The sequence below is a fragment of the Felis catus genome, chromosome F1, assembly GCF_018350175.1.
Source record: "Felis catus isolate Fca126 chromosome F1, F.catus_Fca126_mat1.0, whole genome shotgun sequence".
In the NCBI taxonomy this organism is placed as follows: domain Eukaryota; kingdom Metazoa; phylum Chordata; class Mammalia; order Carnivora; family Felidae; genus Felis; species Felis catus.
In genome coordinates this window covers 12,203,768-12,229,610 of record NC_058384.1, presented here as the reverse complement: position 1 = coordinate 12,229,610, position 25,843 = coordinate 12,203,768, and the positions used below count along the sequence as shown (strand labels likewise).

The 25,843-nt window shown below is 40.6% G+C and overlaps 1 protein-coding gene across 12 annotated transcripts in view; it reads left to right on the top strand.

The window, feature by feature from the left end:
* Positions 1–25,843, top strand: part of SELP (selectin P) — a 1,134,746-nt gene that overhangs the window by 982,078 nt on the left and 126,825 nt on the right. The window lies entirely within an intron of this gene.

Sequence of the window (25,843 nt, the reverse complement as noted above, 5' to 3'; positions counted from 1 at the left end):
TTGATGAGATCTAGGAGGTTATTTCGTGGGAAAGTTTTCTGTCCCCACCTTCATTCTATTTGACCTTTCTACCACCTTTCACGTTACATAAATTTGTTTTCAGAGAAAACTGACACTTCTTATTTCAAGCTTGAGTTTCTTCCCAGGCTTCATTAGTGTCTGTTTACATGAAGTGCCTGGTCAGATCACCATGCCCTTCATTCTAAGGGCATACATACACATCACCAAATGCTAGTGGACCTAAATATTAGACTGAAGGCCTTAGGTAACTAGGAAGAAGTTTTTGTTTTGTTTTATTTTTATATTCATTTATCTCATATAATAACAATGCTGAGCAGTTGAATTCACACTAAGGTGGAGGAAATAAAGGGGAATCATGGTAGTATTAAAGTGACACAGAAAACAAACAAAATTTTAAAAAAAGATCAAAAGTTGATGACCAAAACTTTCACCTTTAGAAAACAGAAAAAGAAGGGGCGCCTGGGTGGCTTAGCCGGTTAAGCGTCCGACTTCGTCTCACGGTTTGTGAGTTGGAGCCCTGCGTCGGGCTCTGTGCTGTCAGCTTGGAGCCTGGAGCCTGCTTTGGATTCTGTGTCTCCGTCTGTCTCTGCCCCTCCCCCACTTGTTCTCTGTCTCTGTCTCTCAAAAACAAATGAATGCAAAAAAAAATTTTTTAAGAAAACAAAAAGAAGAGCAAACTAAACCCAACAGAGGCAGAAAGAAGGAACTAAAGATTAGAACAGAGATAAGTAGAGAATAGAAACACAATAGGAAAAAATCAACAAAGCCAAAAGTGGGGTCTTTGCAAAGATCAACACACCGGATAAATCTTTAGCTAGACCAATCAACAAAAAGAAGTCTCAAATTATTAAAATCCATGATGAAAAGGGGATATTACTAAGGACCTTATAGTAATGAAACATTTTTTAAAGAAATTACACAAGATCTAACTAAACGAAAAGACACTGTGCTCAGGGTTGGGAGACATACTATTGTTAGTTCCCCAAATTGACCAATTCAATACAGTCCCTAACAAACCCTCACCACACACACTTACCAACTTTTGTTATCTCTTGTCTTTTTCTTGATAGCTACTCTAACATCCATGCATTTGAAGAGCATCGTACAACCTTAAAAGGCATAAAAACAAATATTGAAATATATTGAACTTAGAGGGGCACCTGGGTGGCTCAGTTGGTTAAGTGTCTGACTTTAGCGCAGGTCAAGGTCAAGATCTCACGGTTCGTGAGTTTGAGTCCCGCATCTGGCTCTCTGTTGTCAGCACTGAGCCTGCTTCAGATCCTCTGTCCCCTTCTCTCTCTACCCCTTCCCCCCACCACTTGCTTGCTCTCTCTCTCAAAAATAAACATTAAAAAAAAGGCGGGGGGGTGCCTGAATCGCTCAGTCAGTTAGGTGTCTGACTTCGGCTCAGGTAATGATCTCCAACTTGTGGTTCAAGCCCAATGTCAGGCTCTGTGCTGACAGCTCAGAGCCCGGAGCCTGCTTTGGATTCTGTGTCTCCCTCTTTCTCTGCCCCTCCCTTGCTCATACTCCATGTCTCTCTCTCTCTCAAAAAAAAATAAATAAACATTAAGAAAAAAAATTTTTTAAAGAAAAAGAAATATATTGAACTTAGAATTAGGCCTTTGAATCTCTGTATCACAGTGTTAAAGCAAGATTTTGAAAATCAAACTTTTTAATTTTGATACCTATGCATTCATATGCAAGAAATATATGTGAAAAATAATACAAAGAGATCTCGTAGAACCTTCACCTGTTCCCCCATTTTCTCCCAATGGTAACATCTTGCAAAACTATAGTACAATATCCAAACTAGAAAATTGACATTGATCCTGTCAAGACATAAAAGAGTATCGTCACCACAGAGATTCCTTCTGTTGCCCTTTTTAAGCCACACCCACTTTCCTCTCTGGTTCCTTCCTTAAACTTCTTGAAACCACTGACCTGTTCTCCATCTCTGTAACTTGTCATTTAAAGACTGTCACACAAATAGAACTACAGTATGTAACCTTTCAGAATTGGCTTTATTTCAGTCAATATAATATTCTACAGATTCATGCAGGCTATTGTGTGCATCCATAGTTTGTTCCTTTTTTTTCCTTTTTGTTGTTAAATAGTATTTAAAAAACAACTTGTAATGCTTATGATTAACCCCGTATAGCCAAATAAGTAGGAGACCCGAGGGAAAAAGACTAGCAAAGGAAAACCCCAGATTCTGGGGAGCATGGTCTCCTTACTAGTTAAGTAGGAAAGAAGAGACAAACACATTTTGGTCCTAGTGTGAAAATTTTCACATTCGACATTCCGGAAGTTGGGATCTGCCTTCCTATCTATAACTATACCATAAGTGTTTTTTTTTTTTTTCTTGGCTGTACCTAAAATAAAACTACAACTTGGACTCAATGAAACATGATATTTACCGGACATCAGGTAGGCACTTTATATACCATCTTGCTTCATATAACCTTGTGAAGTATATTATCATCCCCAGTTTGGTAAGATCACAATAGCAAGTAGTTTTCAGCATTTACTATATGCTGGGCTGAAGAACTTTACATAGACTAACACTTCATATTCATAACATCCCTGAATTAGGTTATAATTACTATCTGCATTTTATAAAGGAATTGAGACTCAATGAAATAGGTGATTTGATCCCAATCATTCCTCACCTTGAGCCAGAATCTTAACTGAAATCTTTTATTTATTTATTTATTTATTTATTTATTTTTGAAAGAGCTAGAGAGAGCACAAGCAAGGGAGGGGCAGAGAGAGAAGGAGAGAGAGAATCTGAAGCAGGCTCCACGCTCAGCACAGAGCCCGACCAGGAGCTCGATCTCACATCCCTGAAATCATGACCCAAGCAGAAATCAAGAGTTGGTCACTCAACTGACTAAGCCACCCAGGTGCCCCGTAACTGAAATCTTCTTCAAAGCTTTTCTCTTTTCACCAACCCAGTGCTCTTAACCTTCCCAATGCCTGTTTTTCATCACAAATGTTCCTTAGCACCCTTTTATTATCCTGAACCAGAAGTCATAGTTAAGCGTATTTACACACATCATTAAAAATTAAGAGACTCTCTGGGGAGCCTGGGTGGCTCAGTCGGTTGAGCGTCGACTGCGGCTCAGGTCGTGATCTCACGGTCCGTGAGTTCGAGCCCCGCGTCGGGCTCTGTGCTGACAGCTCAGAGCCTGGAGCCTGTTTCGGATTCTGTGTCTCCCTCTCTCTCTCTGACGCTCCCCAGTTCATGCTCTGTCTCAAAAATAAATAAATGTTAAGAGAAAAAAAAAATTAAGAGGCTCTCAAATACAGAGAACAAACAGGGTTGCTGGAAGGGTGTTGGGGGGGGATGGGCTAGATGGGTGATGGGCATTAAGGAGGGCATTAAGGATGAGCATGGGTGTCATACGTAAGAGATGAATCATATATGTAAGCGGTTCTAATCCTGAAACCAATACTATACTACATGTTAACTAACTTGAATGTAAATAAATAAATCAGATTTACATAAATCCCTATGTATATGTAATCATACACACACACACACACACACACACACATATGTATATAAAACAATAATGAAGAAAGTCATAAATAATTTTTATCTTATCAGGTCAATGCACAGGTGTAGTGATGGAGAAGACAGGTGGTAGATACTTGTGCCTGGGGTACCATTACCATAAATATCACAACAAAAAAGACTTAAGATATAAATTACGGCTACTAATTCAGGAGAAGGATGCATAATAAGCTTTCTAATCTAAATAGTTTAACTTAATCATCCAAAGAGGCATATACATTAAGACAATGAGTCTTGGAATTCAATACCTTGGGTTAAAATTCAGTTTCCTCATCTGTAAAGCAGGGTTTATAATAGTGTCTCCCTAACAGAGTTCTTTTTAAAAGTAATAGTTAATATTGAGCACTTATCGTAGTTCCTTCCAAATGGTTCCCTGTATAAACGGAAATTATTATTTTGAAAAATTCTCATAATATTTAGTCATCCCATTTTCTCAAATATGAGGCCTTGTTCTTGTTTTTTGTTTTTTGTGGGGTTTTTTTTGTTTTTGTTTTTTAACTGGGTTTGTGCCTTTATAGTTTACAAATCCCAGTTCAGAACTTGGAGAAACAAGTAAACTCCAGACCTTGCACTGAGCATTCCAACCTCCATTTTCTCCCTTCACCCCTCACCCCCTCACCTTGCAGTTTCTAAGTTCCTGTCTTCGGACGCTTTGGCACTGCAGATCTTTAAGGATGAAGAAAAATACATTTTGTGCAGTTGTTTCTAAAAACTCAGCCCCACATAATCTGTGTCTGTCTTTAAATTTCCCATTTCTCAGACATGCCTGGATCCTTAGCTCCATTTCCACAGCGGCACAGAAGGCTTTCGGCCCTTGCTCAGAATCTGAGATATTTGAACCGGTGGTTAGAGCTACAGAGACAAGTATTCCCATATGACTTCCCCCTGAACACTGGACACTGTAGCGCTGATCATCGAAGGGGCACTGCAGTCAGGTGGCTACTGAAACCCGTCCCTATTGCCCTGGCGCACAATTCTGGAAACCTAACATCTCCCGCTAGCCATAAAGGACACGTATAGGTCTAGCAATTTCCTCAGCCCACTCTGACATCTCCAACAGGCTGCCACCTGCGAGGGCCAACTCCTGCTCCCAGTGTAACAGACATTCATCGTTCAGCCATCTCTCAATCTGAGGCTACAAAGGACAGGTCAATATGCCTTAGAACGTGACAATAAACTCACCGCTCTGAGAAATTTACTCAGTCAAAGAGATACATAGAAAAAAATATTAACCTCATTCTGTTCGTGGAAATCTGAGGCGGAAAAGGTCTTGGCTCATTCAGATTCTTTATTTGTGTCTAAAATGTCTAGAACTCAAAATTCTTCTTGGTCTCTGCTAGCCTAGCGTAAATAATTTCTGGTGGATCTCTATCAACTTGATTCTGAACTTGTTTTTAATAGCCTGAAGAAGACTGTTTGGGGCAGGGGACATTTTTTAGGGGAGAATTTGTGTGAAAAGTTAGAATAGAGCCTACAAACTCAAACCATACCCAATTGGTCACTGGCACACCACATTCTCATTAACCCATCTCTATGCCAGCTTTTTTTATTATCCAGCCTCTGTGTTTTGAGAATCTTCAGAGGGAGTCGCATTTTCAGTGATTTGCTTTTCTCTCCAGAGCTTTCCACAAATTGAAATTGTTTCCTGTTTCCTTTGCTGTTTTCAAGCTTCTCCAGGAGTTTTTACAATAAGAACCAGAAAGATTCTCTGTTCTAAGGAAACTACCCCAGAGAAACATTTTCTAGGAAGAGTGGCACAGATGTTTCTAATGCTCTCAATTTTAGTTCCTTTAACAGGAAATATGTTCAAACCTGTATGTTAAACATTAAGCCACCACTCTCTTCACTTTGCGATTATTTTTTATTTTTCCAGAATGGGAAAGAGATCATATTCTGTGACCTCCCAACATTAGAAATTCTCCTTCCCTGTCTCTGCAGTCCTGTAGTTTAGCATAAAGAGAAATAACCTTAGTTATTTTACTAAGTAATTTTACTTTGCTGTCATCCATTTTATCACATAGACATTTTCCTCAATTGCTTAAAATAAATGACAAAGCCAAATGTGAAAGCCGGAATAAAAATCAGTTTACCCAAAATGGTTTAAAAAGACATCCTGAATGGGCCCACTATTTGGTCATATATAAACATGTATGCACAAGTTTTCCATCTCTTGGAAATATTTTAGCAAGAGGAAGAATTGACCCCTCCTGGGTGCCAACCCCTGCATGTTGAATTTTCTCCAACACTTGCAAATCACAGAGCATTCTGCCCTACTCTAAAGCCTTAATGTGTTCTCGTTCCAACAAGAATTCACCAAGTACTTACTTTGTACAGAGAAGACAATTTGTGTCTTTAATAATTCCTGTTAAAGAAATGCAATGCTTGGAAGAAAAGTTGCATGTCGTGTAGTAACTGAACACACTTCCAGTTACACCCCATTTCTCCTGGATCTTTATAGAAGTGATGCGATGAAGAGACATATCCCCAAATATATTTGACTTCTGTGTACCCCTTTTACTGTGACTTGTGCATTTCCTTTGTTAACTAAGGGACTTTGTCAAACTTAATCAATGAGGGATCAGAGATGAACTAACAGGAAACAGAACAATCTAGATAACTGGTAGCTTTGGACTCAAGACTCAGAAGAAGGGAGATGTATGACAGCAGGCAAGCAAATAAGCAAACAAAGCCGCCAGGGAAGGTAGGAAGGAGAGGGGAGAAATTAAGAATGATAGTGAGACAAACAGGGAATTATATGAATTAAAACTTAGAGTAGCAGAAAGAGTTCTGGAAAAGGTAAGATGGCAGAACTCAAGGAAAAAGTTCAGACCATCAGGGAGTCAAGAGTTGCCTGGAATTTGCTCAGTAGTTGAACTTTTAAATGAACGACTAGAGGAAATTGCTGGTGACTCATGGCAGAGGAGCCAGTCAAGGGACAGGGTTGGGTTGTGGGACTAAGGTAAGAAGCCAATGAGAAGCATTGAATGCCAGCCCAAATGACTTTGCAGGGGCCACAGCATTTCATTCTAGCCAGTGTTGGTTTATGGGACTACACTGCTGAGCTTTATACATAGAATGACCATACATCCCAGGATGCTTGAAGCAGTCCTGGGTTATGCCTGTTGTCCCGTCTGGTTTAAAGTTCCAGCACTCTCAGGGGCGCCTGGGTGACTCAGTCGGTTAAGTGTCCGACTCCAGCTCAGGTCATGATATCGCGGTCCGTGATTTCAAGCCCTGTGTCGGGCCCTGTGCTGACAGCTCAGAGCCTGGAGCCTGCTTGGGATTCTGTGTCTCCCTCTCTCTCTGTCCCTACCCTGCTCGTGCTCTGTCTCTCTCTGTCTCAAAAATAAACATTAAAAATTTTTTTAAAAATAAATAAAAAATAAAATAAAATTCCCGCACTCTCAAAAGTTTACCGATTTGGGTGAGCCTATTTCTATCAACCCACTGCAACACTATCCTTAACTTTACAATTGTGTGGAGTAAGTTGTAATTGAAAGAAAAATCACTCCGTAAGTATTAGCCTCCAATTATGTGTTAGGCATTAAGCTTGAAAATGGCACCGAGCTTGAAAATGAGATAAAATGATATGTTACTTGCTTCTAGCGAGCTTCCAATCTAGGGTGGAAATAGTGACATGATTACTGAACCCCTTGGGTAGATGTTATACATTCTGGGTAAGCTCCTGACAGGTTTGTCCTTTGAGCTGTAGAGGAAGACCATATGCCTGTAATGGGGTGTACAAGGGAGACAATGGAAGGGGGAAAGGATGGATACTGATTATTTCCCAGTATCAATCAGCTGGTGACAACTTGGTAGATTTTCAGACAGAAACAGAAGTTGGAAGATTGATCACAGAGTTAGAAAATGTTGCCTTTCTTCTTTTGGCTCTGAACTTCAAGAATTAAGACAGTCCTGAAGGGGCAGACGACCTCTGCCAAGTGGGGGTAGGCTATGGGGAGCCAGAAGCGGAAGATGACTAACCTATATCTAATAAGGGGAATGCTAGAACACTCCCCTCCTCTCTCTAGTTAGAGTCTTTCTCTAGCTAGATCGTAACAATCTCCTGATCTAGAGTCTTTTTCTAGCTAGATCGTAACAATCTCTCCATCTAGAGTCTTTCTCTCACTAGATCGTAACAACCTCTTGATCTAGAGTCTTTGTCTAACTAGATCGTAACAATCTCTCAATCTGGAGTCTTTCTCTAACTAGATCGTAAAAATCTCCCCATCTAGAGTCTTTCTCTAGCTAGATCGTAACAACCTCTCCATCTAGAGTCTTTCTCTAGCTAGATCCTAACAACCTCTCAGTCTAGAGTCTTTGTCTAGCTAGATCGTAACAATCTCTAGATCTAGAGTCTTTCTCTAACTAGGTGGTAACTAGATCTCTAACAGTCGTAAAGGCCAGGGGTTTTATTTTCTTAGGGGCAATTACCAGTTCCCTTACATAAATATGCAAGCAAACTAGTCACATGCAGCAGGAGAGTGGCAAGAATGGCAGTCAGTGTTGAGCTAGTGCCAGCATAGTGGAAAACTTCTTTCGGGCTAATGAGGGAAGACTTCTCATGAGAGATAACACTTGACCTCGGACTCAAAGATAAGTGGATTTTCAACAGACTCATTGAGGAGTGGGGTTGGAATTGCAGAGAGCTGAGTGCTAACAGGAAGGACTAGTCTGTGAAAAAGCACTGGACCCTGGGAGCATGTTAATTCATTAATTCATTGAATATTTATTGAGCACCTGCTCTGCCATTTCTAGGTGCTGGGACAGGAGAAGAGTCTGCATTTCAAACAAGTCTCAGGTGATGCTGATGCTGCTGGATTATGGACGGTACCCCCAAGAAGCAGAGCTCCAAATCATGGAGCTACATGACCTAGCCAGAGGTGAAGCTGGCTCAGAAACTGATAAAAGCTTTGAAAGTCAATACTTTTCCTGTTAATGGTCTCCATCAGTTAAATTTCTTTGAAACTTCATCTTACCAAGGTAAACCATATGCTCTACGCACACTTAAAAAATGGCATCTTTTAAAATAATCTCATGCAGGTTAGTACTTTAGTTTTTTTTGTTTTTTTTTTTCAACGTTTTATTTTTTTTTATTTTGGGGACAGAGAGAGACAGAGCATGAACGGGGGAGGGGCAGAGAGAGAGGGAGACACAGAATCGGAAACAGGCTCCAGGCTCCGAGCCATCAGCCCAGAGCCCGACGCGGGGCTCGAACTCACGGACCGCGAGATCGTGACCTGGCTGAAGTCGAACGCTTAACCGACTGCGCCACCCAGGCGCCCCAGTACTTTAGTTTTAAATTGTGTGATTGAGACTGAATTCTCTAGAGAGTGAGTTCAGTCTTTTAACAACCTACACCCAAGATTCAAGGAAAATGCCACCCAGCTTATCTGTTAAGTCAGTAACAGATCCCTGATCATAAACCTTTGGGTTTCACTTACCACAGGTAATGATCAATCTGTAGAGTGCGTTTATTTCTTGCAAGGAGGTGACCGTGATGTATTCCGAGTGAAACTTAGGCTCAGGCTCTTAATTTAGTCTGGTTGACTGAGAGATTGCTATGTCTATAAAACCCTCAGGGAAAGCAACAGAAACCTTACTGACATTTTCACACCAGTATGCTGTGACTTTCTATTGTTCCTTAATCACTAAGCACATCTCAGAACCAGAAGCACAGAGCCAAGATAAGCATCCAAGAAAGCAACAGGCTGGGTGGTGTGGTAGAAAGGCCACTGGAATAGAAGTCAGACAGACCTGAGTCCTAGACCTGACTCGTGCTCTTGGTAACTGTGGCCATGCCTTTCATCAAATGACTAAGATCTAATAGTTTTGTCCTCAATCAGATACTGGTATTTGTTCTGTTTATCCCCCCACTGAGTTTCACATGTAATATTGTATATTAAAGTTTCCTATAAATTTGTGACCTTAGTCTTTAAAACCACTGGTCTTGACTCATGTTTCCTTATTGTTCTCATATTTGACTAAAACAAACTTTACTAGTGCTGCCACTGCCTTTATTTAGTTAATTGCTTCCTTTGTTTATCTCTCTCTGTAATCGAGGATTTCCCAATTCACCCAATGCAAATTCAACCAATGCTAATCCATTCGACCCATACCACACACAATAGTTTTCACAGCACACTAATTTCATCTCTTCTCTTCCTTGATTAAAATCTTTAATCGCTTCCCATTTTCAAAGACCATGATCTCCAAATGGGGGGATATAAGACACCATGTTGTAATACCGGAAGAAAATACTGGACCGTAACACGTGTATTCATTTTTTTATGTAAAACATAAAAAGAAATTAATTCTTGATTTATCTCCATGGTATAAGACACACCAGGAGGTTAGTACCATCTCTGAATACTCCCCTAATAACTGTCTCTGTCTTTATTTGTATAACATCAGGACCATGAAGACCATGTCTCTAAGAAAGAGCGCTCATGAAGTCTTCATAAAGAACGATAAAAGTGGCGCCATCATGGAAGACTTTCCAGGGAAAATGCTAAAGGGTACCACTGGTTATTCCCAAGGCAGACTGCCTGACAGACTTCTGGAAAAAAGCTCTAAGTGCCTGAAAAAGGGGCCAGTGTCTTACCACATCACTCTTTTATCTAAGAAATTTTAGAAGCTCTCTATTATCTCAAGGATAAAGTTGTAATCACTTAGTCTGCATTCAAGATTCTGCTTAATGTAGCCAAAAACTACCGTTGCTGTCCTGTCTCTAAAATATTGGTATACCTATTCCACCCAAAGCAATCTTTCATTATCAAAGGTTACTCACCCCATTGTGACTACCTGCTCTTCTTTTCACTCTTAATTTTATTTTTTCTTTCAGTTTTATTGAGATATAATTGACATACAGCCCTGCGTGAGTTTCAGGTGCACAGCATGACTTGATTCACATGCCTTGAAAATTGTCACAAGTTGAGTTAACATTCATCATCTCGTATAGATACCAAAAAAGAAAGAAACCAAAGGAAAAGCGTATTTTTTCTTGTGATGAGAACTTTTAGGATTTATGCTCTTAGCAACTTTTAAACATACCACACATCAGAATTAACTATAGGTATCATGTTGTATATGACACCCCCAGTACTTACTTATCTTATGACTAGGAGTTTGTACCTTTGACCTTTTTCATCCAATTCTCTCACTCCTTACAAATCTGCTCTCTTTTTCTATGAGGTTTTTTTAAATTCCACATATGAGATCTTATAGTACTTGTCTTTTCCTGTCCAACTTATTTTGCTTAGCGTGATGCTCTTAAGATCCATAATGGAAGGATCCATTGTCATAATGGAAGGATTCCCTTTCTTTTTTGTAGCTGCATACTATTCCATTATGTGTGTGTGTGAGTGTGTGTGTGTGAGTGTGTATGTGTGTACAACATATTTTCTTCTATTTATCTGTTGATGGACACTTAAACTGTTTCCATATCATAGCTATTGTGAATAATGCTGCAACAAATATGGGGGTACAGATATCTCTCTGACATAGTGATTTTGTTTCCTTCGTATGTATATACCCAGAATTGGAATCGCTAGATTGTATGGTGGTTCTATTTTTCCTTTTTTGAGGAACCTCCACACTGTTTCCCCATTTTTCTCTTTGATTTTAACATTCTACCCCTCATTTGAGGTCTACCTTAAGCCCTCCCTCTGTGAAGCCTATCCTAATCTTTTGATCCACTATACTGGCTCTTTTGCCTGAACTTTTCTGTAATATGGCTGCGTAACTCCAAATGAAAATGGTCATATAATTTATCACTCACACTGGGACACTTGAGAGTAAAATGAAGCAGCCTTGATAACAGGCTATCAGATATAAACAGGTATAAACTAGGACATCAAGTATAAACTAGGACTGTGGTGTGCAAAACAGTGCCCCCTGGTCACAATAATGCTCATTCCTCTCCCAGTGATGGGAGAGCACAGAAAAAAATCCTCCAGCCACCTGAACGCCAAATTTTGCTCTGAAATTAGCAAAAGGCTATAATATATGAAAAACTGGTAAGGGGAATTTTAAATAATTTTTTTGTTTTATTTTATGCTTTACTTGGGGCTGGCTTGCTTGTATTTTCAGGGAAGTACAGGACAGTCACACTGTAACCAACCATGATCCTTCATCTCAAGCCGATAGACACAGGCACATGATGCAGCAATTGGTGCCTTGGTACCCTCTGGGTCTTTGACCTTCAGATTAGTCAGTTGTGCCTGGTGTAGACCATCCACGCACTCTTTTCACTGTCAGTTCTCAGAAGATTATTTCCAAGCCTGAAACAAAGGAAATCTGGCCTATTCTTCATGATGTCCCTTGATTGTTATTTTATGCTGAATCAAATAAAGCACGGCCTCTTTAAGGAACTGCCATATCTTACTGGGCACCGTTGCTTCCTTTAAGGCCCTACTCTCTTTAGTGGGTACTGACAGGGCTTCCATTGGGCACCACTGGTTCCAGTATCTCTTGCCAAGCACCAACACTTTCCAGAGGGCACAGCTCCAAGATACCAAAGCTGTTCTGATGTGAATGCACACAGAACTTTCTGTCCCCCCCCCACACTTTTTTGACTACATCCTGTTAGTGCAAAAGCTTCTTCAGGTATATTGAGAATGTTTTTCTTCCCTCTAGCAAGACATTCACCTCCACCTCCTCTGGACTCTGTTGTGAGTTCATTACAGATATGGGCAGGTGCAGAACTGGGAGGAAGTTGTCATAATGAGAAAACAAACCTTCTTCCCATCCCCTAAGGATCTGCTACAGAACCAAGCTCTTTCTTGAAAATGGATTAGTCTTGGGGCGCCTGGGTGGCGCAGTCGGTTAAGTGTCCGACTTCAGCCAGGTCACGATCTCGTGGTCCGTGAGTTCGAGCCCCGCGTCGGGCTCTGGGCTGATGGCTCGGAGCCTGGAGCCTGTTTCTGATTCTGTGTCTCCCTCTCTCTCTGCCCCTCGCCCATTCATGCTCTGTCTCTCTCTGTCCCAAAAATAAATAAACGTTGAAAAAAAAAATTAAAAAGAAAATGGATTAGTCTTGTCCCAGGTAGGATTGTCAGAAAAAAGACAAATATTTTACTGGACATATATGCATGCTAAAAAAGAATTTGTTGTTTATCTGATACCCAAATTTAACTGTATGTCCTGTGTTTGTTATACCTGCTAATTCTAATAAACCTACACCCAGGGGACTCCTCAGTCCTTCATAGTTGTCTGTTGGTGAATCCAGTTAAGACTCAAGCCAAAAGTCCACCTACGTTTGTTCATACCAATGCAAATGTTTGTCTAGTTTCCTTCATGGTAGATCAATTGACATAGAGGTCAAGAATACGAAGAATGACATAGAAGAATCACATTGGAAGTACAAATATGCCCTGTGTTGGGAAGGAAACCACCTTTATGCTAAAAAGGAACTGACCACTTACTGTCTTAACTGACCGTCCTCACTCACGAGGTACAGTCCTCACTCACGAGGTAGCAATATGTCTGAGCTTGTAAAAGAAGCCCGAGCTTGGGCAAGTATGTTGGAGAGGTAAGAGGGAAAGCAGGGGAGTATGATATCTTGGAAATGGACAGATGAGTGGAGGGAGAGATAGCCAGTGTCAAGTGCCGTAGGTTGGCCAAGTAAGATGAGTGCCGTTGAATTTAGCAATGTGAAGGTCAGTGGTGACATTAGTAGGAGCAGTTTTGGTGCAGTGGTTGTGATGAAAGGGAAGCATAAATGGAGTATGTTCAAAGGAAATCAGGAGGAGGGCAACTAGGGACAGAAATCACGTATGACTAGTTTGAGGAGAAGAGGAATAAGGTGATGGCTGGAAGGAGAGGTGGGATTTGGGGAAGAGTTGCCTAAGCTGGGGACAAAAATAAAACACCGGATGACTTGATGGAAGAGAAGGAAAGAAAGAAGGGAGATGCTGGAGCAATGGCCCTGGTTGACAAGAGATTATATTCAAAGCCATGTGGAAGGGTTGGCCTTCAAACACAGAGAGTGCATCCATGGTAACAAGAGGAAATGCAAAGTATATGGTATGGGGAAGAACTTTGTAGAACTTTGTAGAAATCTTCATTCGGGGGCGCCTGGGTGGCTCAGTCGGTTGGGCGTCCGACTTTGGCTCAGGTCATGACCTCGCGGTCCGTGAGTTTGAGCCCTGCATCGGGCTCTGTGCTGACAGCTCAGAGCCTGGAGCCTGTTTCGGATTCTGTGTCTCCCTCTCTCTCTGACTCTCCCCTGCTCATGCTCTGTCTCTCTCTGTCTCAAAAATAAATAAATGTTAAAAAAAAAATTAAAAGAAAAAAATAAATCTTCATTCGATGGCTCCTATTTTTTCAGTGAAAATAGCAATGTTATCCGTTAAGACTGAGGGCAGGGAAGAAGATACTGGAAGTCTGAGGAGAGAGGGAATGGTGTGAGAAGTCATCTAGACAGTAGGGGAATGACTAGAACTTGGGAAAGTACTCTGATTAGCAGGTGACAGTGTAGGGACCACTTGAAGTTCATACTTATGAATTTAAAGGAAGACCAGTGAGCAAGGTTTTGTGGCTTTTCTCCACCCATGACCAGCCACAGGGGTGGAGGCAGAGTAATAGGCAGAGAATGAGATTTACATAGCTTTGGGATTTAGCCAAGAGAAACCAATGGCATAGAGTTCAGCGACTCATCTGTAAAGTAACAATGGCAAGTTGTTATACTTGTTGTATACTATATACAAGTTATACTTGGAATAGGTCTCCTCTCCAGTGCAAAGAAACAGCCCTGGAACTGTGAACTGCCCAGCAGACCCTTGATAGTAACACTTAGCAGAATCCTTGCACGGTGTGCATTGCCTGAGATAAAAGATTAGTGTGAACACACACGTACGGTGCCTCCAACTGAGCTAAGAAGGTGATCTGGTCGAGATATAGTCCTTCATAAGAAACCCTTCTAGTCTTTCCCACTCATTGGCATTTCATACCTTTTTTGCATCTTGCCAACTTGGATCAAGATGAAAAACGTAGGTTGGTTTCATCTGGGGGGATTTTTCCGTGCACATTTCAATGCTTCGGGCTTTCCTATATTAGAGCATTGCTGTTTCCTCAGTTTTGATTGCTGATGAGGATAGAAATAATGTATGGTCTCTGGCGGCTCTGAAAATTTCTGCACATTGACTAACCCATCAACTACCTTTGCCAAACTTCCACTCTGTCAAGTCCCTGTCTGATATGAGTGTAAGTCACATTCTTTGTATGACTTTGTATTGGGTAGGTACTAAGCACTAAAAACCTTTATATCTAGCTGGTGAATGAGAGAAAACATTTTTCTAGGAATCCAGAAAAAAGCTAGAGTCTGGGTGGTTAGGGCAGTCTTCACAGAGATAGGTCTTGAGGTGTAGAAGCAGCTAGATTGAAAAAGAAAGGGAAGCCACTTTCTAGAAGGTACTGCCGTAAAGAAGATTTGTTAAAGAAAGGCTGAAGGTAGTGTTCTTGAAAACGGTTGAGCCAAATCCTAAAATCTTAAGACACTTTGCCTTTGTCTTTGAGACGATGGAAAACAACTTAAGGTTTTAGCAAAGTGTTGTGAAACACTGACTCTCTATTGCTCTCTTGATATAAATTAATTTTTAAAAATCCTGATGCTAGAGAATTCTTACAGAATGCTGTTAGGGCAGGCTGTAGTTTGAAGAGGGGTTGGAAAGTTAAAAACAGTCTTGTAAAATAAATTGTGTGATGGTGCCACAATTTATAGTCTCAATCCATATTTTTAAAGCATTTGTATCCTCAGTATTAAAAACAATTCCACAACAGATGTTCTTGTGTATAGACCTTTGTGCACACTCCTAATGATGTTGGCCAGATTATCAGGTCTAACTGTATAAATATTTTTTTAAGATTTCTGATCCATATTGAAAAATTACCATCCAGAAAATTTGCACCAGTTACCTGCCCAACATTTGTGCGTGAAATGTTTTATTTTCTTCCTCCAGAAAGACAGCTTAGTATTTTTACATATTTTGCCTCTTTCTGGGGGAAAAAAGGGATATTTCCTTTTTTCAGAGCTTATTGCTTTGGGAGTGAGATGAAGCTTTTCACATATGTATATGATAATTTGGATTTTTAAAAACTTTTTTTTGTTGCGAATTGCATTTTCCACCGTTTTTCTTTTCTTACTTTTAAAGTGAATTTATTTTGAGAGAGTGAGAGAGAGCATGAGCGGGGGAAGGGCAGAGGGAGAAGGAGAAAGAGAATCCCAAGCAGGCTCCACACTCAACAGCACACAAAACCCCACGCAGGGTTTGATCCCACAAACCATGAGATCATGACTGAGCCTAAACCAAGAGTTGGACACTTAACCAACTGAGCCACCCGGGCACCCCCACAGTTTATTTTTCTATTGGGAATATTCATTGTTTTCCAACTGTATATATTTATGTTCATACGTATTTACAAATATATATATGTCACAAATACTTCAGTTCTTTTTCTATTTGCTGCTTACCTTTTAACTTGGTCTATAGAAATTCTTGATATAAATTAATTTTTAAAAATCAGTATTTTAAAAACTTCTCCGGGCGCCTGGGTGGCTCAGTCAGTTAAATGTCCGACTTTGGCTCAGGTCATGATCTCACGGTTGGTGAGTTCCCTGTTGGGCTCTGGGCTGACAGCTCAGAGCCCAAAGCCTGCTTCGGAGTCTGTGTCTCCCTCTCTCTCTGCCCCTTCCCTGCTCTCACTCTCAATCTCTCTCTCTCTCTCTCTCTCTCTCTCAAAAATAAACATTAAAAAATTGAAAAAAAAACCTTCTCATTTATGACAACTGGTGTGATGTCAAAAAAAAAAAAGTCCCATCAAAGATTATATGTCTAATCATCCATATTTTTTTCAAGTACTTTGTGATTTCCCTTTTTTAAAAAAATTAAAGGTAATCCATCTGGAATTTATCTTAGTGTAGAATGTGAGGTAGGAATCTACTTTTATTCTTCTTCTTCCCCTCCGATATTAGCTAGTTATCTTAACCCTATTTAGGGCTACTCTTTCATTGATGATTTGAAATGTCATGTTTATCATAATATAAATCCTTATGCATACTTTAGTATGCTTCCAGATTTTCTATTTGGCTTTATTGTTTTGGCTTATTTTGGTAAAGGTATCAAACTGTTTTCATCAGTGTACCCTTATAATGCAATTTTATATCTGGCAGGAAAGTCTTTCCTTACACTTTCCTTTTCAACTCTTTTCTTTTGCAGGGTGGGGTAGGGTGTTATTCACTATTCGTATATGTTTATTTTTTCCAGGTAAACTCTACAATCATTCTGACCATTTATAAACTATTCCTTTGTTATATTGGCTGGTGTTATATTAAATATACAGATTCATTTGGTAAGAGTTGGAAGACTTAGAATATTAAATATTCTAATCCAGTATTATGGCACACCTCCCCCGTTATCCAGATTTTTCTCTTAAGGCCCTATGTCTTCATAAGCCCTAAAAATGTATTGAACTTATTCCTACATATTTTCTATATTTTGTAATTGTTAAACTTTATGGAATTATTTCCCTTATATCTTAAGCTAGTAGATTCTGGGAAGTAGAAAACCTATTTATTTTAGACATTTCCCTTTTCTTGAGAATTTGTCTCCCTTTGGCTTTATCTCACTTCTCTTTGCTGAAATACCTCAGATCTCATTCACCTAGAGAAGCAGCTCAGAGAAGCAGAAAAAGCTTTGGGTCGAAACCATGCTTTCACTCTTACTTCTGTACCTTAGTACCTGCATAACCTTGAACCAGTTAGGTAGCTGGATCTGAGCACCGGTTTCTTCATCTGTAAAGTGGGGATAATGAAACTGATCTCATGGGTTTTTTGTGAGGACTAAATGAAGTCATATGTGCTACACATTTACCAGGTTCTTGTCCCTAGAAAGATGCACTCAGCACGTGTTAAGTAAACACTGGTTGGGCAAATATTATCAACACAGAGCCATAATCCCCTTAAAGTCAACTGTGAGTGGTTTTCCCTTGCACTTTTCCAGAGAAGGTAATCCAATAACAGATGAAGCACTACCCAGTAAGTTTTGGTCTAAAATCTGGTGTCATGGAGATGCCCGCACAGATGGTATGATTGGAGGGGGCCCAGGAACCGTCATTCATGCATACTTCCCAACCCAAGGTCCAAAACATTTGAAATGGAGTAGAGAGCCTGCTGTTGCATCAGTGTTTTCTTCTTGGGATTCCTTTGAAAATAGAATTACATTAGGACACTAATAGTTTCATTTGAATTATTTTATTGAGCCACTTTTTAGTGTGTATGTGTAGAGCTGAGCCCTAGGGACAGTGACACCTGTGGAGGCTATGAAGGGAGAAGACACACACACCCAAAGAGGGACACCAAATATTAATTTGGCTTGCGTGACATTTTCTGCAGTAATTGCTCTGAGAAAGGGACTCCATTTGCAAATGAAAACCCCTCATTTTTCAGTTCAGGATATTTCCTATTAGTCACTTACCATCATGGCTTATAAATCTGCCCATTGTAAGTTTGCTGAGTATACAGCAATTCTCCAGAGGCTGTTCAGCCCTTGGTAAGTTTATGATTTTCACAATTTCGGGAACAAAGGGCGGAGAGGTAAGATACATAAGGCAAGAGGTTGGGGGAAACAGCTTACATCCTTTGTCTTGCCATGTTAGTCACTGAGGACTATCGTCTGATTGCTATGGAAAGTGTCTTCTTAAACCAGGTCTTGTTTGAGGATTGTTTTTCCGTTGTCTAGACGAATCAAGTAAATTAGCAATTTTCTTGTTACTGACAGAATTCTGGAAACAGTTAATCCTAAGGACCCCAGTGAACCTTGGACCTTTCTAAATGGGACTTCAAGCTTTCTATCCTGAACAGGAAACAACTTTGTAAGATATTAGCCACAACCAATGAAACACCAAACATTTTCCACCAAAAACATGTCAATTTCAATGATCACATTTTAAAATTCTAAGCAAACAATGTATTCAAATTTCAGGGACCCGCCCAATGTCTTACTTTCATGTTTTACTGACATGGAAGTTAGAACAAAGCCCTAAAGCCTCTTGTCTACAATGTTTATTTATTCTGTTACCAGTGTCCTTTTTTTGTGGCAAATCACAAGTATTCATCCACCCACCCATCCTATCATTCAGCCAGTAAGAATTGAGAATATACTTAAGAGCGTAGGTGTATGCTAGGTAGTATAGATGTCCCAAACTGTTTACATTTCCCATGGACAAAGAAGATATGTTAAGACTCCATGTCTCTATTCCCTTGTACAAAAGAGTCTCTATTGTCTCTACTTACAGTTCATTTGTTCTCATGTTTCATTACTTCCTTCTGTTCCACCATTTCAATGGACTTCTGTCTCACCATTTCACTCAATGGACTGATCACTTCATATTTCCAAATCCAATGGTACTTTTCTGTCCTTACATTACACAACTGCCCAGGAGTTGATGACTGCCTTGTTAAAACCCTCTCTTCCTTTGCCTTCTATGATGCTACACCTTCCTGGCTTTTCTCCCATCTCATCCCCTGCTCGATTTCAATCTCCTTTCTCAGTTCATATTGCTCTGATAACTGTCTAAATGCACCCAGAGCTCTAAAGCCTTCATCACCTCTTTATCTTCACTACTCTGAGTATCTCATCTACTCCTACCGCTTTAAATACCATGCAGAAGCCAATGACTCTCAAGGTATTTTCTTTGGCTCTTTCCTTTCTACCGAGCTCTGCTCATATGCAAGTACCTGATCGAAATCTTCACTTGTATGTCTAAACGTCCTCTTAAGATATATTTGGCAAAACAAAGCTCGTGATCTTCATTCTCCTTCTCAACCTCCTTATCTCAGTTCATAGCACCCATTCATTCGGTTGCTTGGGCACAGACATAGGAATCACTGTTATTTCCCCCCCTTTCCTTACTTCCACATATGATCCATAAACAAGTTGTATTAGCTCTACCTCCAAAAGAGATCTTAAATATGTGCCATTTTAATTTATTTCCACTGCTACAATCTTAATCCAATTCCAAAATGGCCCCTTATTTATTTCATTCTTGCCTCTTCATAATTGATTCTGCATAATTATCTTTTTAAAATATAAATCAAACCTCCCACTCTAGCTGAAAACCTCTAATGGTTTTCAAATGCTGCTGCAAAATAATCTATGATAAATTTGTATACATTTTCCTATGCCCTATAAGGGACTATTTTATCCTGCCCTGTTTATAATTCCAACCTCAGCATATCCCATGTTTTCCCCTCTTTGCTCACTGCATACACTACAGGCACACTGTCATTCTTTTTGTTGCTTGAACAAGGAGTGTGCGCTTAACTTTTCCCTCTAAACTCCTGTCCCTGTATCTTTACACACCTAGCTTCTTGGTGTCCTTCAGGTTTAGCTCAAATGTGCTCACCTTCTCAAAGAGACCTTTTCCAACCATTCCAAGCTAAGTAGACTTTCTTCCCTCACCTTGTCAGTGTCCATGACCTGTATTTTCTTCACAAGAAATATCATTGTCTGAAATCACCTTGTGCAATTATATGTTTACTTGTTTATTGTCTACCTTTCCCTCTCTGGAATGTCAGGTCCATGAGGTCTTGGTACTTTAGTTGTCTTATTCACTGCTATATCCTTCGTGCTTATAATAGTATCTTGCACATAAAAGGCTCTTAATCTGTGTGTGTTGAATAGATGAGCAAAGGACCTTTTAGCTGTTTGCCGCTGCATGGATAATAATGCCCAGGATACTTACCACCTGGGGCTTACAAGCTTCTCACTGCTTCCTTATCTGTCTAGCTTTATCCTTCACTATTCAGATTCCCTCTGAACTCTTCTTGGCTTTGACTTGTATTTTCACTATTTACCACTCTGTATATATGGCTCTCTGTCCTCGGGTACTCTTCCCCCTCTGTATCCATCTTTGCCTGGCTCATTCCTACTTCCATTTTAAGTCTGAGCTGGGACTCCATTTGCTGTGTGGCCATGGTTGGTAATCTTGCCAAACTGCTTCCGTTCAGACCAGAACGCTCAGAGTCCACATTTAGAAAGTTCAGAGGTCTCTTTGCCTTCTTGGAATTGGGTGTTTCCCTGAGTGTCAATAATAAGACAAACATTGGTGGTTTTGACTGAGACAGTGGTGTGACAATTCCTAATAAAGCCTTGTTTGTTTATTTACTTACTTTTAAGTAAGCTTTATGCCCAATGTGGGGCTTGAACTCATGACCTTGAGATCAAGAGTCGCATGCTCTACTGACTGAGCCAGCCAGGTGCCCCAAAGCCTTGTTTTAAATGGTCTATTACCATAGCAATCAGAAAATAGTCCTAGTGACTAATATAGTAAAAAATAATAATAATAATTTAAAGGTTAGGTTAGACAGGGTGTTTCCTATACAAACTGATGGTTTTTGATTTCTTACTTTTCTGCCCATGGGCCCCCCTCAGCTCTTTTCTGCGTGTTTTCTAAGTGATCATGTTGGGGAATTGATCTCTAATCACCAAATTTCATGAGCATATTTCTAAGTCAAAGTCAGATATCTGATTAATTTAAGCTGGGCAATAGCCTTGAAATGGAGAATGGGAATTTGTCATTTGTAAAAGGTATTTCTTTCTCCAGGGCAGACAACTGAGGCAGAAAAAAAAAAAAAAAACCAAGCAGGTATCATCATAAATACATGCTCACTCTGATCTGCAGGTTAGCTTTCCTGGACTTCCAGATTAGAATAAGTGTCTCCTGCTCTGTGTACTAATGCTTCTTCTATCACAAAACTTAGTACGTTATAGTTATTTTTCTACTTGTCAATTAGCAAATAAAATCTCAAACATGACCATACTCTACTTAAAGGCAATAATCTTATTCTGACTTGGCATTTAATAAATATTTGTTGAATCTGTTGAATGGGTGGATGATTGAATGAAGATTCAAAGTCAGTCAGTCAACGTGGAATATCACAAGATCATCTATGAGTAAGTGTGAATTACAGAGTCAGAGGAATGTCCTCAAGTTCAGAATAGGTAAAAATCACTGGGCTGAGGTAGTTGTGGGATGCTTTGTACGGGATGGGACAAGAACATGGCTTTGGAGGGTAGATACAGTTGAGTGACTGCATGAGTAGAGAGAGAGGATACTACTCCAGAAACAGTCAGTGGCAGAGAAGACTTAGGCAAGAGGCACAGGGCCAGTGAGTGGGCAAGCACTGCGGTGGCATTGGTCCCAGGCTGTCAGGTTGAGGTCTGACGAGGGAGAGCGTCGATGCCCAGGCTAGGGAGTCAGAGCCTTTTTCCTATAGACAATAGGAGCACATTAAAAATCTTTAATTGTACGAGTGATAGGCTGCAAATTCAATTTAAGGAAAATGTATCTTGTTTTGGAAGGAGGAGGAACCGGAGATAGAGAAACTAGTTTGGAGTCTCCCATTCGGTGCAAAGGGAAGGCTTAGATTTGGCAAGGAGCTTGGAAAGGCATAGAGGAGAAGGATGGCAGCCAATGGTGTTGATACAACATGGTAGGGAAGTGGTGAGCCACACGTCCTTTTCCTCAAAGAGTAAGTGTGCTTGAATTCCTGGGTGGCCTTTGTGGACTCCTCCCCCTATATTCTTTACGTGCACCGAGTCTCAACGCCTGTCGTCAGTTCTAAACGAAGACCCTAAAATCCTTAAGATTGGGAGTTTCCTTCCACCCTTCCTCCCTCCCTCCCTCCCTCCTTCCTTCCAGTATAATAGATATATTCAAGCAGGCTGGAAACTCAGGCAGGACCTGATGCTGCAGTCTTGAAGCAGAATTTGAAGAAGTTTTGGGAAGCCACAGTGTTTGCTCTTAAGACCTTCAACCGGGGTGCCTGGGTGGCTCAGTCGGTTGAGCGTCCGACTTCAGCTCAGATCACGATCTCACGGTCCGTGAGTTCGAGCCCCGTGTCGGGCTCTGGGCTGATGGCTCAGAGCCTGGAGCCTGCTTCCGATTCTGTGTCTCCCTCTCTCTCTGCCCCTCCCTCGTTCATGCTCTGTCTCTCTCTGTCTCAAAAATAAAATAAAACGTTAAAAAAATTAAAAAAAAAGGCCTTCAACCGATTGGATGAATTTCATCCACATTATTGAAGGTAGTTTACTTCAAGTCAACTGATTTTGTATAAAACTCTAGCCCAGTTTTTAAAAAGTTGGATTTTGACATTGGTACAATGCACAGAGCTTTACCAGGTTGCATCAGTTTTATAGGCGCGTGTGTGTGTGTGTGTGTGTGTGTGGTTCTATGCAATTTTGTCACACGAGTAGATTCACGTAACCACCACCACAGTTGAGATAGAGAAATCTTCAACCACACAGCTCTCTTTTGCTACCACTTAATCGTTACATCACACCCTTATTCCACTCTCCATCCCAAATCATAGGCAACCACTGGTGTTCTCTATTTGTGTTACGTGTTATATTTTAAAATGTTACATAAATAAAATCGTACACTATGTACTTTTTTATTTCACTCAGCATTAATTCTCTTGAGATCATCCACGTTATTTCACATATCAATCAAATTATATAGCTCATAACTATGTTTCTTTTTATTTCTGAGTAGCATTCCATTGAATGGATGCACCACATTTGTTTAAGCATTCACCTGTTCAAGAACATTTGGGCCATTTCCAGGTTTTTATAAATGAAGTTTCTACAAATTTTCATATGTGAGTTGTTCTAAAAACAGACTCTTTTTTTCTTTTTCATTTCTCTGGATAAGTGCTCAAAGTTCAGTTGCTGGGCTGCATGGTGAGTATATGGTTAGTTTAAGAAACTGCCCCACTATTTTCCAGAATGTCTGTACCATTTTACAGTCCCACCAGATTTAGGCTATGCTTCTCTCCTGAGCTCCAGACCTTTGCTTCCAATTGCCTATTTAGTAAATTGACCTGGATGTCTCAAATCCTCGAACTTAGCTTGTTAAAACTTGAGCTCATTATCTTCCCTTACACACCAATAGTCCTGTATTTTTTTGCGTGGACTAAGATAACCCTTTAGTACACAAACCAAACACTGAGAGCTGCCTAGATGCCTCTCCCATGGGCTCTCTCTTTCTCTCTTTCAAAATAAATAAACATTAAAGAAAATTATTTTTAAAAAACCCTATATCCATCACTTGGGTTGGTGCATTTTATCTTCTATCTCTCAGACAGAGGGGAAGACTTTTTAATGTTTATTCATCTTTGAGAGACAGAGAGAGACAGAGCATGAGTGGGGGGGGGGGGCAGAGGGAGAGGGAGACACAGAATCCTATGCAGGCTCCAGGCTCTGAGCTGTCAACACAGAGCCCGACGCAAAGCTTGAACCCATGAACTGTGAGATCATGACCTGAGCCGAAGTCCAACACTTAGCTGACTGAGCCACCCAGGCGCCCCAGGAACAGGCATTTTAGAGTTGGTAGTTATATTAATGCTTGAAGCATAGAGATGTGAAAAAGACTAGCTGGTCCCCTATAAGTAGGTCCGAGTTGCCAAATGAACTCAAATCCCTCTATGTGGTAGCAGACTGGAAAAGAGAGACCTATTCTTGGCAAAGCTCTAGCCTCAGATTTCGGCAGAAACTGCAAATGAATTCTACCAAATGTATAAAACAACTTATTTTAGCAGTGTGGACAGTCAATCGTATATAGCATCATCTGCTGCCTTAGATACCCTGCCAGTTACACTAATTCGTAAAATAGTCCCTAAAATAGTCACCTAGGAGTTTAGTTAATAATAATTGTACCTTGGTGACACAGTTAGACTCCTGAAGGAAGTTTTCAAGTTGTCTGTGGGATGGACCAGAGCATACTTGCTCCTGCTCAGCACAGGGCATTCAATAGAAGCCGAGAGTCATTACTCGCTGGCGTTACCAGCTGCACTTATCTGAAGTCAACCACGTGAGTCTAGGCACCCAACCAGATCTTCCTTGTCCGAGCCACAATTACCTTTGGATCAATCCCCAGAGACACGACTTAACGCACATCACAGTGATGTTCTGAAATAACGTCCTGCTGAGAAGTGAAATAAAGAAATACACGACGGAGTCAGGTGGCCATCTACTTTGCGGCTCCCTCTTCCAGTCTTCCCTTCCAGTTGGATAGCCGATTTGACTTCTGGTGGAAAAGCCATTGCCTCTTTTGCTCTGAGTACTCAAGTCTATTAAGAAGTCGCTTATGTGGAAAGAAATCAGCACGATCACGTCCCTAGGGGCTGTGCAGTGTGACTGCTTGGCATAATTGTGGGTGAGGAAGCCAACTCAGCTTTGTAACAATAGGGAATATGTTCAGGAAATCCCCCATTTAAGCTCATTTCCAAGCGGTTTTGTGCAGCTGGTGCGATGGGACATTGGAGTCCTTGCAAGTCAGAGCCATTATTACTGTTGTATCCTTAATTATGACCAGGTTCCAACAGGCTACTGTGACTGCAGCCAGAGACATGTGAGAAAAGAATCCAGGCTCCTACCCCTTGTCCTCCCTTGGAACACAACTCATTTCTAATCCCGTTTTTCTTCCCAGCTACTCAGGGTCCAGCTTTGGTTTTCCTTTGGATACACTGGCCATAGAGTGAGCCTGAGAAAGTGAGGCTGGAGGTCTGTCTGGGCATAACGGTTTGCCGTAGAGCTAGCTAATCTTCTGAGAAGCTTGTCCAGCGTAGGCCCAGATACCTGCAAGATTTTCAGGCAAGAGCTCACTGTCTGAATTCTTTCTATATTAGCGTTCCATTGCTGCAGTAATAAATTATCACAAATGTAGCAGCTTATAACACAAACGTATTATCTTACAGTCGTGTACGTGGGAAGTCTGACACGGGCCTTACCTGGTTAAAATCAAGATGTCACAGCGTTTCATTCCCTGTCTGAAGGCTCGAGGGGGGAGATCTGTGTCCTTGCTCATTCGAGCTGTAGGCAGAATTTGGTTCCTGGAGGTTTTAGGGTGGCGTCCCGGGCTTTCTTGCTTATCGTCAGCGGAGTGCTTTTCCCAGTTTCTCAAAACGGGACCCACATTTCTTGGCTTGTGATCCCCTCCCTCGTGGGTATACTCATTCTCCCAATTCGAATGTCCTGTCGTTTTTCCTCTGTCTCATCTCTTTACAATGTAGCTGGGAAAGGCTTTCTGCTTTTAAGGTCTCATGTGATTAGATTGGGTTCACATGGGCAATCTGGGGTAACCTCACCATCTCAGGGTCTGTACCCTTTTTTTTGGTTATATATATATACATATATATATATATATATATATATATATTTTTTTTTAAATATAACTTATTGT